The following is an 11,932-nucleotide window of genomic DNA, read 5'->3' as shown; positions in this document are numbered from 1 at the left end:
GGTCCAACACTCTCATTTTAACTTCGGGTAGCTTAATATTCCAAGCCTCTGTCTTCACAAATGGAAAATATCTTCCTCTCTATCTTCCAATACTTACACAGTAATATATAATTTAAGTGTGGTATATTTACCACTCAAGAGATGTGATTTTTCCATCTTTTCAGTGAGAAAATTTGCCTTAGGTACTTGTGAAAATAAGTACATAGTTGTTTTAGTTTTATATTTTTTACTTAAAAGATTAAGAACCTTTTTACACATTGCTCCAGTTTGAAGCTGAAACTAATTGAACCCCAGTGGACAATTATAGTTCAAACTCTTCTGTCTAGAGTAGGTGGAAATACTTACATAATGCAGCCTCAGACAGGTTTACTAAATATTTTCTCTGTCCCATTCTGTCCTTTCAACACTTCCTCAGTGCTCAGTACTCCATTATTAGGACCCAGGTTAAAGACATATATAAAAGTCAGAACATACCCATCATATACAACAGGAACTGAAGTCAAAGTAGCTTAAATAATTTAATTCTCAAAATAAAAATTTTTGAACCATGTAACTTAAAATTCCATGAGGATATTATCTTCAAATAACATGGAGGAATTTGTATATCTCTTGGCTCTGTTTTTCTGTTATCATCATTCTCAACAGCCTCTCCATTGAGCTGGCAAGATGGTGACTCCCATCTGTAAGTCTGCGGCAGTAACAACCCTACACAAGAGAAGAGGATATGATCTCCAGTAGTTCCAGCACAATGTTCAGAAATAGATTGATTTAGAAGACATGCCCTTGGTTTTTGTAACAGACTCTATGCTTGAAACCATGGATTTGTAACATGACTCAGGACTTTAATTGATTCTCTTAGGTCAAGTCATTTAATTTCACTGAGCTATAATTTTTTCACTGGAGGGATTAAGATAATTAATACAGGTAAAGCACTTAGAACAGTGTTTGGCACCTAGTATGTATTATATAATATTATTTCTGATATTATCTCTGAAACAAATTGTGTTACCAGAGGATGGAAAGGAAATATGTTGAGTGGTATAGGTGGGAAAAGTGTGGTTTTCCAGGACTTATACTCCAGGAGAAACAGTATCCACAAAGAAATTGGAAGTGTTATTATAAAAGTAGGAAATAGATCCCCTTTAAGCAGCAACACAGAGGTCCACAACCATCTGAAATCTTTTTATGTGGTCTTCAACAGCCTCATAGATTTCTGCGTCAGCTTCACTATTTCTCAAAACAGCTTAAATTTGGTACTTTGGAGTGGCCCCTGTCATTTCATGTCTGTCTCCACGTATTATATTAGCTTACTGACAGGCACTGTTAAGATGCATTGACAGTTAAGGAAACCAAGGAATAGAAGCCCTGTCAGCCTCTTGCCCAGAAAGCAAGAGACATGAGACTTGAGAGACATGATTTCTTCAAGAAGGTCCTACAGAATGTTGGACTCCTTTGAATAATTCTGTGGGATTTAACAGCACAAACATACATTTAAGTGACACATGATTTCAGAATCATGAGAAATTATTTCTTTCACTGAAAAATATTCTAGGAGTGGCTTCATTATTTTTATTACAGAATCTGCACTCATAGTGTTGATTGCTGGCTGTGAGTGGCACTGAACTTCTGTAGTGTGATTTTCCAAAGAGGCAGTCAGCAACTCTTCCCAGTTGCTTCCTCCCCAACCCCTCGAAAATATCCCTTCCCGCACACACATGCAGCATTGTACTGAGAAGACAAAACTGATTTCTGAGTATGCATGTATGCATATGATTTATATAAATAGATAATAACAAGAAAGGCATTATTGCATGGACTTTATGGTCCATGATCTTTGCAAGTGGTGAGAGCATGGGAGGGAAATGCACTCTGAGGCTTTATTGGATGCTCATGTTTTGTCAGGCATATAACAGAGAGGCTCTATGTGTGCTATCCAGTGTACTAGTAGATTGGAAGGTTTGTTCTTAAGGGAATGCATACAATGGTGTTTTATGGTAGGTTATCTCAAAAGTATGGATATGGTATGTTAGTAGTGTTTGAATGAGGCAGTTCTGTGTAGGATGATAATAGTCAAATATTTAATGAATTGTATAATCCATCCACTGATCGACCAGAATGAACCACTGACAAGTTGAAGGAAAAGAAGCCATAAACTACCTATAAAAACCTGTAATCCTAGCCATCTGGGTGGCCCAGACAGGAGGATCAGAAGTTTGAGCCCGTCCTGGGACGCTTAGTGAGATTGTGTCTCAAAATAATAAAAAATAAATAAAAAGAGCTTGGGATTTAACTCATTGCAAAGGCCCTGGGTTCAGTACCCAGAACTATAAACAACATATAACCTCATCAAATCACATTGGCTAAGTATCAGTCCTGTGTTTGTGTAAATATCTCATGGTAGACACACAATCAGAATTCTATACACACACTATTAAGGGTCTTCCATAGGTTGTGCCTTGTTGTGATACTCAGCGGTAGAAAAGCAAGAAGCTACTTTTGGATGCATGGCATGTATGGATTGTATATGTCTGTGCCCCATTCTGTTCTCCCTTCTTCCTGGAAGAAGGCCAGGTTAGTATGTGGTCCCACAACTTACAAGGAAGTTCCATAGTTAATAAGTTCAAACACATGGGATTATTTATTTTTTCTCATTTGTCTTTGCTTATATTCTAAAAGCTGTCTAACATATTGATGTTTTCAGTTTCTTTCCTTCTCTTTCCTTCAGGACACTATTAAGTTATATTTAGAGAAATGTATGTGTACTTGAAAACTGAAGCCGTGTAGTAAGTTCTCAGCCTCCTTTTCAATTTGAACCATGTTTCCATATCTGGCAAAATTTTGTCACAAACTATACATTTCAGATATCAACTATTACTGGAATGGAAATTCTTCCTTGCTTTTCATTCTTTATATTTAGTAGTTGGACTTGGAGGAAGGAAGTTAAATAACTCCACATTCAGGTTTCATACCTGAGACTGTCAAATGTACAAGGGCATTTTATGTATTAGGGAATCTTATGCAATACACAGTCATCATTTTGTGTCCTTAAGGGCAAAGTCTTATTAAAGAGAAAATATGATAACAAAGGCATATTAAAGATCTAGAATAATATATGTTTGTGGTCTGAATATCATCATTTCTTTTCTTCCTCACACAGAATTAGGAGATACTGGTAGCATTCTTGTGTGAATACTTGAATGTTTCAAAAGCTGTGGTTTTGAGAACAGTGAATAGGTCATCTAGAGGTCTCCATGGTGACCCTACATTAAGGATTAGAGATTATCTTTCATAATCATGTAAACAAGGCTCCGTTCTTTTAACAACCAAATATCCAAGTAAACTGTATGTAATAAATACTGAGTGCTTGATAAAGTTCAACCACTTTATATGAATACTTCATAAAATACTAAGTGGTCAGAAAATGCTTCTAGATGACTAAAAGACATGAGGTTGATCCTTGAGCAGGGATATTATACATATGACGGTGGAAAGAGACTATAGTAGGTTAAAGAGCACATATAAATGAGAGGAGGTAAAATGTAAGTAATGATATGTGAACAGAATAGAAAAGAGTGAGTGCATTTCTTAGTGTCGAGAGTGCTAATGGGTAAGATTAGTACAAAATGACAAAGACATCAAAATGTTTAGCTCATTATGGGAAATCAAGGGCTGTGAGCCATTTTAGCATTTTGTGCAAGGAAAATCTCAATGAAGTTGCATTATTTCAGCCAAAATTGCAAGATGTATTAGAAACAAAAAGACAGGAATTAGGAGATGTTAATAGATATGAGTGATGTCAAGACTTTAACTAATTCAACAAAACCTGAAGCAAAATGCTCATTTCATTGTAGCCCATCTAGGAAACATGGACTATAGGTTAAATGTAAGTTTTCCTGTGCAAATTTAACAGAAAACATAATCTCTCAAATCTTTTTGTCAGCCAAATCTTTTTTCTTTTAAACAAGCATTGGCTTCAGTTTGTCTTTCAATTCAATCCTAACACAAGCTCAGGACCAAATGGAAACTGATAATGAGAGCTTCAAAGAGTGGCAATGTTGAAGTGGAAATATGGATCTTTAAATGTGAGTGAAGTGGGAGATTAGGACTGGGGCAAACTGGAACACCAATTGGGCAGAGTATGTCAGAAGTCATAAAACCCCAATGGCTAACCAGTTGAACAAGATGTTTTCTAAAATGGTTAGTGCAGAGTGTGGGACCTGAATGACTGCAGAGTTACAGCTCTTAAGCATAATTTATGGGACAATCGGGAAGCATTCATCTCAATCCTTCATTTGCATCTGTGAATGACCAATGAAAAGACACTGTTCCTGACCCTTCGTTTACATCTGGGATGAAGTCAAAGAAGCTTTTGTGAAGACAATTGTGCCAATGCCATATTCACAAGAGATGGGACCAATCCAGGTATTTTGAACACTAAAGGCCCCTTTGCCTTTACCTTGGGGCCTCTGTGAGCCTTCTTCCCTGGCTCACTCTGACTCTAAGGAGTGTGGCTTTTGCCTTCAATAACTGTGCTCTTACTGCTTTGTGTGTCTTGAGTTCACAGGCACCCTGGTCTGGTAACATGAGGACAGCAGAGAACTGAAAGGCCTTGGTGTATTGGTAGGGTAAAGAGCAACACAGGATACTGTATAAACCAGGTTCTCAAGTGCACCAATTTTTAAGCAATCAGAATTCTCTGTTACAAAATATAGGTTAAATCTTGAATATTTTTTGTAGAAGACATTGAGAGCCAAGGTAGAGATTCTAAAAACAGTTACACAGTCCTGCCAAACTGTAAAGAATCTGGAGCTGAAACTCTCTTTGGTTTTGCCCAAGGCTATTCAGGCTCCATCCTCACTTCCTTCTGAGCAGCTGTCTGTCATGTCCGCCAACTCGGCACACCTGCTTTCTGTGCTTTCTGGTGTCTCCTCCTAAAGACACTTGACTTACTCACTGTGCAGAACCTGATCCTAAAATTACATGGCCTTTCAATTCCAGTGCCTACTACCTTCTCACTTAAAATATTTTAAAAATTATGACTTTAAGTAATTTATTCTTCTTGTAAAAAATCATGTAATGGAAATATATCTAAAGAAAGAATCCGAAATCGTCTAAACTGTTAATTGAGATGACTGACATTAACTGTAATTACTATTAATTTGCTAGGCTGCCGTAATAATACAGCAGAGATCAAGTGGCTTACACAACAGAAATTTATATCTCACAGTTCTAGAGGCTGGAAGTTCAAGAACAAATGTAAGAAGGTTTGTTTTCTTCTGAGATCTTTCTCTTTGGCTTGCAGGTGGCTACCTTGCTGCATCTTCACATGCCTTTCTCCATGCACATGTATCCTTGGAATCTTTTCTTCTTCCTACCAGTTATATTGAATTAGGGACCTTTCCTGAAACCTCATTTAAGTTCAATTACCTGTTTAAAGATTATTTTCAAATATAGTCACATTGGGGATTTGACCTTATTAATTTGGTTCATAGCAGTGACCTTCATTTAGAACATCTCTCCTTTTCTCACATTTAAACACATAATTATACCTTAGCATTCTGCATGAATTGAATTATACATAATGTATTTTTAATCTTGGAACTTTATATTTCTTACAGTCTTATTTTTGGCTTCTCCCTTCTCTTTTCTACCTGGCCAGCACATATTGGATGACAAAGACAATAACTTCTTATATTTATTTCCATGAAGATAGATATAAAGGATCAAACAACACTTTGACATCATTTATCTTTAATGTAATAGGGTTTTATATATTCTGAAATTTTCGTTTCTCACATAATAGTACATTATGAAAATTTATCCTAGTCAACAGGTAAAGCTTTAAAATCATTATTTCCCTAATTGGCATTAGTTTCATTTCCAATTAGTTGCTATTGCCAACTATATAGCACTAGAGACATTTTTGTAAGCCAATAATATAATCTAGTTAGGATAGATTCTCAAGAGTTGTATTGCTGCCTCAAAGTTTAGATATATACAGTATATAAGTATTATAGATCCTGCCAAAGGATATAACAATTCACATTTTTACTACAATTATGTGAATGTATATTTCTTTCTAACATCCATGAGAGCAGAAGGAATTATCATGGATTTAACTATCTACCAAACTGATGAAGGTGAAAAGAGAGATCATTGTTACTTTAATTTCCTTAAATACACTGAGACTGATTGTAAGGTTACTGGCTATTATCTTTTATGTGAATTGTCTCATTATATTCATTGTTAATATTTCCATGTGAGTATATATCATTATTTTATTCTCTTGCAGGGAATTTTGTGTTTTATTGGTATTGTCCTTTTTTTATTCAAATGCATTCCACATCTATTTTTCAGGTTGCTTATATCTTTGGCATGGCAATTCAAGAATATTGCAAAATATATATACATATATATACATAAAGATATATATATATCTTTATAACTTCTGAGTTGCCAAAATATATATACATGTATATACATAAAGATATATATATCTTTATAACTTGAGTTGCCAGTGTTGATAAAAGTTCTCCTCAAATATTCAGTTACAATATATTCTCTTTTCTTCTCTTCCACAATTAACTAAATGAAACCAGACTATAAATATGCATCTCACTCCTACAGTCTTAACTATCTCATAGAAAAAAATTTAGCTCTCTGCCAACATCCAGCTCTCTCATAAGAAAAGTGCAGAACCTAATCAGTCTCATCAAAACACCCAGGAAACTCAGAGATTTCTCTGGATGTTATTCTGATACCCAGAAATGATTTTGACATATTATCTTTTTTTATAATTAAATTTATCCGTTAACAACATTATGATATGTTAGCCATATAAAGTTGAAAAAGAGCCCTGGTGGGGAATTCACCATAAACTTTGACCTAATAAATTTTTAGAAATTATTGTTAGTTAATTGCTTTCTGATATTAAAATATTCCAGAACAGCTTTTCAAAACATAGTTAAAATGATATGTTTTCAATTCCACTTCCACTTAGAAGAATAAATTCAATATCCATGGTCATAACTCCACCTCCAAGAGCAGGAAGTGTGATGGAGGGGCAGCTGAAGTAGGAAGACGCAGTGATTCCAATTGAATGTAGTTAAATTAGCCTCTTTTGAACATTACTGGAGTGTATCACCTCTGGATATACCGGTAGGATCTCTCTAAGGGACCTTATAAACTTCAGTTCCACTGGCTTCATGAAAAAGCAACTCAAACATGTGTTGGAAGAAACTGCCCACCAAATGGCTTATTAGACACTACACTAGCAAGATATCTCCAGAACAGCACCCTGCTATCCTGGTCCCCATTTCCTCTCAAATGTAAAACCCCATAATCTATGTGTTATTCTACTCTCAATTTTTCCCCTACAATTTACATCACAGAAGTTTCTGTGCTCCAAAGACCTCTCTATCTCTACACCTTACATGGAAACTGGCCCAATTACTTGAGTTTTTGTGGCAGATTCTTTCTCTCCTGAATACTGTAACCTACATAGTTTTAAATCTTCATCTAGAGAGAGCAAAATAAAATGATGAGGACCTAAAAGGCACACAGCTATGACCAGAGGAAAGTGAAATAATAGAGCTGCCTCAGCAAGCTCAGCAGGCATTATTCTTCTCCCCTTTGTAAACTGAATCCACCTGCTCAGGCTTCAGCTCCAGGCTGTCCATATGTCAGGGTTTTCTTTGTTGTTTACTAAACCATCAACATCTTGAACTCTATATTCTCCTGAGACTTTTCTCTCTGGAAATGGAGCCTGCCCTAAATCACTGAAATATATGCTTTAGTGGTTCTCTGGCCTGGAGTAGGCTAGGCAATGAACTATGTATATGAAGGAAATATTCATAGTTACTGGCAAGTTGTCAGAACAGTCATGGATTTCTGCCTGCTGGTTGTCAGGGGTTAGGAAGAGGAAGAAATAGGAAGTTTCTGTGCAGTGCTTATGAAATTTTACTTCTGCAAGATGAGAAGGTTCTAGAGATCCTATATACAATATTGTTTTCCATTGATAATACTATATTGTGCATTTAACAATTTTTTCAGAGATTAGACTTCATGTTCACTGTTCTTATTGTCATAGAAATCCCCAGTATTTAAAATTGATAGTGAAGAGGCAGTATGAAAGAATTCCAGCACACCTTTAAAAATACAGGTTTAGCACATATAACAATCTTAGAATATATTCTCAAATATAAATTCAAAAAGGAAATGTCACTATAAAAACAAAAGATGAAAGAAAGACCATATAACTGAAAATAGAAGAAGTAAAATTGTCTCTACTTGAAAATGATGTGACTATTTTTGTAGAAATACCTAGGGAATCTACAAAACATTTCCTAGGAGTAATCAGAAAATTCAATGAAGTCATAGAATATAATATTAAAAATCACTTGTTTCTATATATTAGTAATAAAAATTGGAAAATGAAATTTGAAAATCAATTCTATATATAGTATCTACAAAATAATAAGAGTGCTTATGACTGAATATAACAGAAGATTTCCAAGGACTATATCTTGAAGAATAAATTATGTTGTTGAAAATTAAAGATGCTCTAAATAAATGGAAAGGTGTATTATGTTCATATATTGTTTAAAAGATGGTCTTCACCAAATCGATCCATGGATTCAACATAGACCAGTTCAAAATAAGATACAGATAAGGTATTTTTGGTAGAACATAATGAGCTGGTTCTAAAATTTTTATGAAAATGAAAGAAATCTAGATATTTTAAGAAAGAAGAGTAAAGGTTGAAGACTTAATCTTCTATGATTTCATGTATTGTAAAATTGTATGAATCAATTATTTATGTATTGACATGGAGACAGATAGAAATTTAGATTAATGGAACAGAACAGAGCATTTAATAAGTCCCACCAATATATAATCTGTCAATTGTAAATACACTTGTTAAAACAATTTAATTGACAATGTTGAGTTTTTCCAACAGATAGTACTAGACCAACTGGGTATCTAATAAGATACCATTACTGACACTCTTAGAAAGCTAAGATTAGAAAGACTAATTATAACAAGTATTGGAAAGGGTATGGAATAGCTTGAATATTCATTCATTTATGATGATAATTTAAAATCATACAACTACTTTGGGGAATTTTTGGTTATTCTTAGAAAGTTAAATATTTTTCCATCCATTCCACATATCAGTATTTACAGAAGAGGCATGATGGTAGTCCATACAAAAACTTATATGTAAATGTTTATATCAACTTTCTTGTAATTACCAAAAATGGCAAAAAATGAAATGTCCATTAGCAGAAGAATGAACATATCATGACATACATGTACACAATGAAATACTGCTCAACATTAAAAGAAATGAACTATTGATAAAATATATCTAAATCTTAAATATGCTGATTGAAAGAAGACAGGTAAAAGAATATAAATTGTAAATTACCAAGTATATAAATTTCTAGAAATTAAAAACTGATAAACAGCAACAAAAGTGAACTGATGATCTATGAAATCCGGCAGAGATGAAGGAATTAATTAAAATTAACAGAAGGAAACTTTTGAGGTAACAGATGTGTTCATCATCTTAACTGACATGGTGATTTCATGGGCATAAAATACATCAAAACTCATCAAATTATATAATTTAAATTTATGAAGCTTATTGAAAATCAACTGTACCTCAATTATCTTGCAAAATAAGTAAAAAGGAAAAATAAATATCTAAGGGAGAATAATTTTCAGCCTAGATTTTGATAGTAAACCCCATATTCCTTGAAACTTTAAAGGCATACAATATTTTCTATCACAGGCTTTATTAAAGAGAGAGATGGTATCAATTAACTACCTAGGTGTGCATGACATTTGTTACTAATAATACTGGTAGACATCTAACATCTGATAAAGCTTTTGAAAAATACAAAACCTGCTATGTAAGAAATATGTACACTCTTAACCTACATTGCTATTAACAGACATTCTTTCCATCAGGTGAAGAGAAAGATCTTTGATAGACCCCTTTATATCAAATTATAAACTTTTCTATAGGCAGAAAATGTAGAAGATACACAATCATAAACTACTGCTTACTTTATGTATCTCACTATGCCTCAATTGCCTTCATTATTGGGAATCTACCTACTCCATGTATAACCAAGTATTACCACACAGGTAAACATTTACCGTGCTTTACTCCAAACACCATAGTTTGATCCACTTTTGCCTTTTTAGGAAAGTTATTATTTTTGTTTTTGGTACAGACTCCTTTAGTTATCTTTTGTATAAATTTAGTAACTGTTTTATTTTTCAAAAGAAAATTGAATTAATGAATATAAAAGAAATAAAGTTTCTTCCTTGGGGTTTTAGGAATTGAACCTTTTTTGATTACATATGTCCCTTTAAATTCCCCAACACTATTCTGCAATTTTTTTTTTTTGGTATGGGAATCAAACTCTGGACCTTGGGCCTGAGAGGCAGGCAGCAGAACCACTGAGCTAAATCCCTGGCCCCTATTCAACAATTTTGAGTCCCAGAAATTAATTTTAACAATTTCCTTTAATGTTTTCCAGTTAAATTATATGTACTTATGCTTCTTTTTTTAATTTCAGAGATAATAGATGTTAACTATCTTTTTGTAGTTCATCTTTGACCTATTAAAAATTTATTTTTTCTAAGAGGAAATATGTATTGAGTAGATAGTTGTTACCCACCAACTGCTTGTTATATGCTGATTCATAGTAATTCAGTGGAGAAACAAACTACAATTGTTATAAAATCAGCACAGACATAAACTCTTAATTATTTCAAATGTGCCTAACAGCAATTCCAAAGTCTCTAAATGCGATCAAAGAACATATGTAATGAACTTGCCAAAGAGATACTCTTATGATAGTAAAGGCAATTAAAATGTGAGCATTGGAAACCTAAAAGAATGAACACAGAGAATCAAGGGTAGAGTTCTCATACCATTACTGATTTCTACATCATGCATTTGTCAGATTAAAAGAATATAATTGGTGATGCTTAGTTATGTAGCAATTGAGGGACTTTATATGAACTCATAAATCTGTGAAGGTCACAAAACTCAATAAAAACCTTATTGATTACCATTGTGAGATGAGTGATAATTAGAAATATTAAGAGGAAATTTAGTACACATCTGATGAATGTATGAAAAGTCATAGATTTTTCATAACAGCTGTCAGCAAATCCGTATTGTTTCAAAGCTCCTTTAAAAAGCCTGAAAATGACATAGGTAGAAAAGCAAGAGTCTCACTGGAGGAGCTCAGACTTTGTAGTCAAAGAAGACATTTACTTTGGCCCCCTAATTTGCTTCCTTCATGACATGTAGCATATTACCTTACCTCTCTGAATCTCAGTTCCCTTGCCCCAGAATGATAGGAATAATAACAGCACTTATCTCTACAGAATCTAATAATGATGAAATTAAATAAGCAGGCAGAGTACTTAGGGTAATGCTTGATGCACAGACCTCAGTGAGGATATATGTCAGGGCATGGCTCAGATATAGAGATGTGCTCAGCATGCACCAGACCCGGGGTTCATCTCCCCACCTGTCTCCTCCCCAGTGTTTTTAAATGACAATTACCATATTAAGATTACATTGTTGTTGTCCTCAAGTTGCAGAAATATATTGTTAGTCAAATCAATAAGACTGTTGGATTTTCTAGATCCATTTTATATTCTATAATACTAAAATATTTATGACACACATAACCCAACATATAACTGTTTTTATTGGATGAGTGGTAAAGGTCGTATACATACACAATGGAATACTGTTCAGCCTTAAAGGGAGAGAAATCTTGTCATTTCTGACAATGGATCAACTTGGAGAACATTATGCTAAGTGAAATAAGTCAGGGACAAGAAAACAAATACTATTTGATATCATTTACGTGTATGAGATAAAAAATCTTCAGAAGTA

This window comes from Heterocephalus glaber, unplaced genomic scaffold (genome assembly GCF_053883595.1).
Source record: "Heterocephalus glaber isolate CG9 unplaced genomic scaffold, H.glaber_assembly_v1.0 deba00001606, whole genome shotgun sequence".
Lineage (NCBI taxonomy): Eukaryota > Metazoa > Chordata > Mammalia > Rodentia > Bathyergidae > Heterocephalus > Heterocephalus glaber.
The sequence above is the reverse complement of the archived record's forward strand: the minus strand, read 5'-3'. Positions refer to the sequence as shown.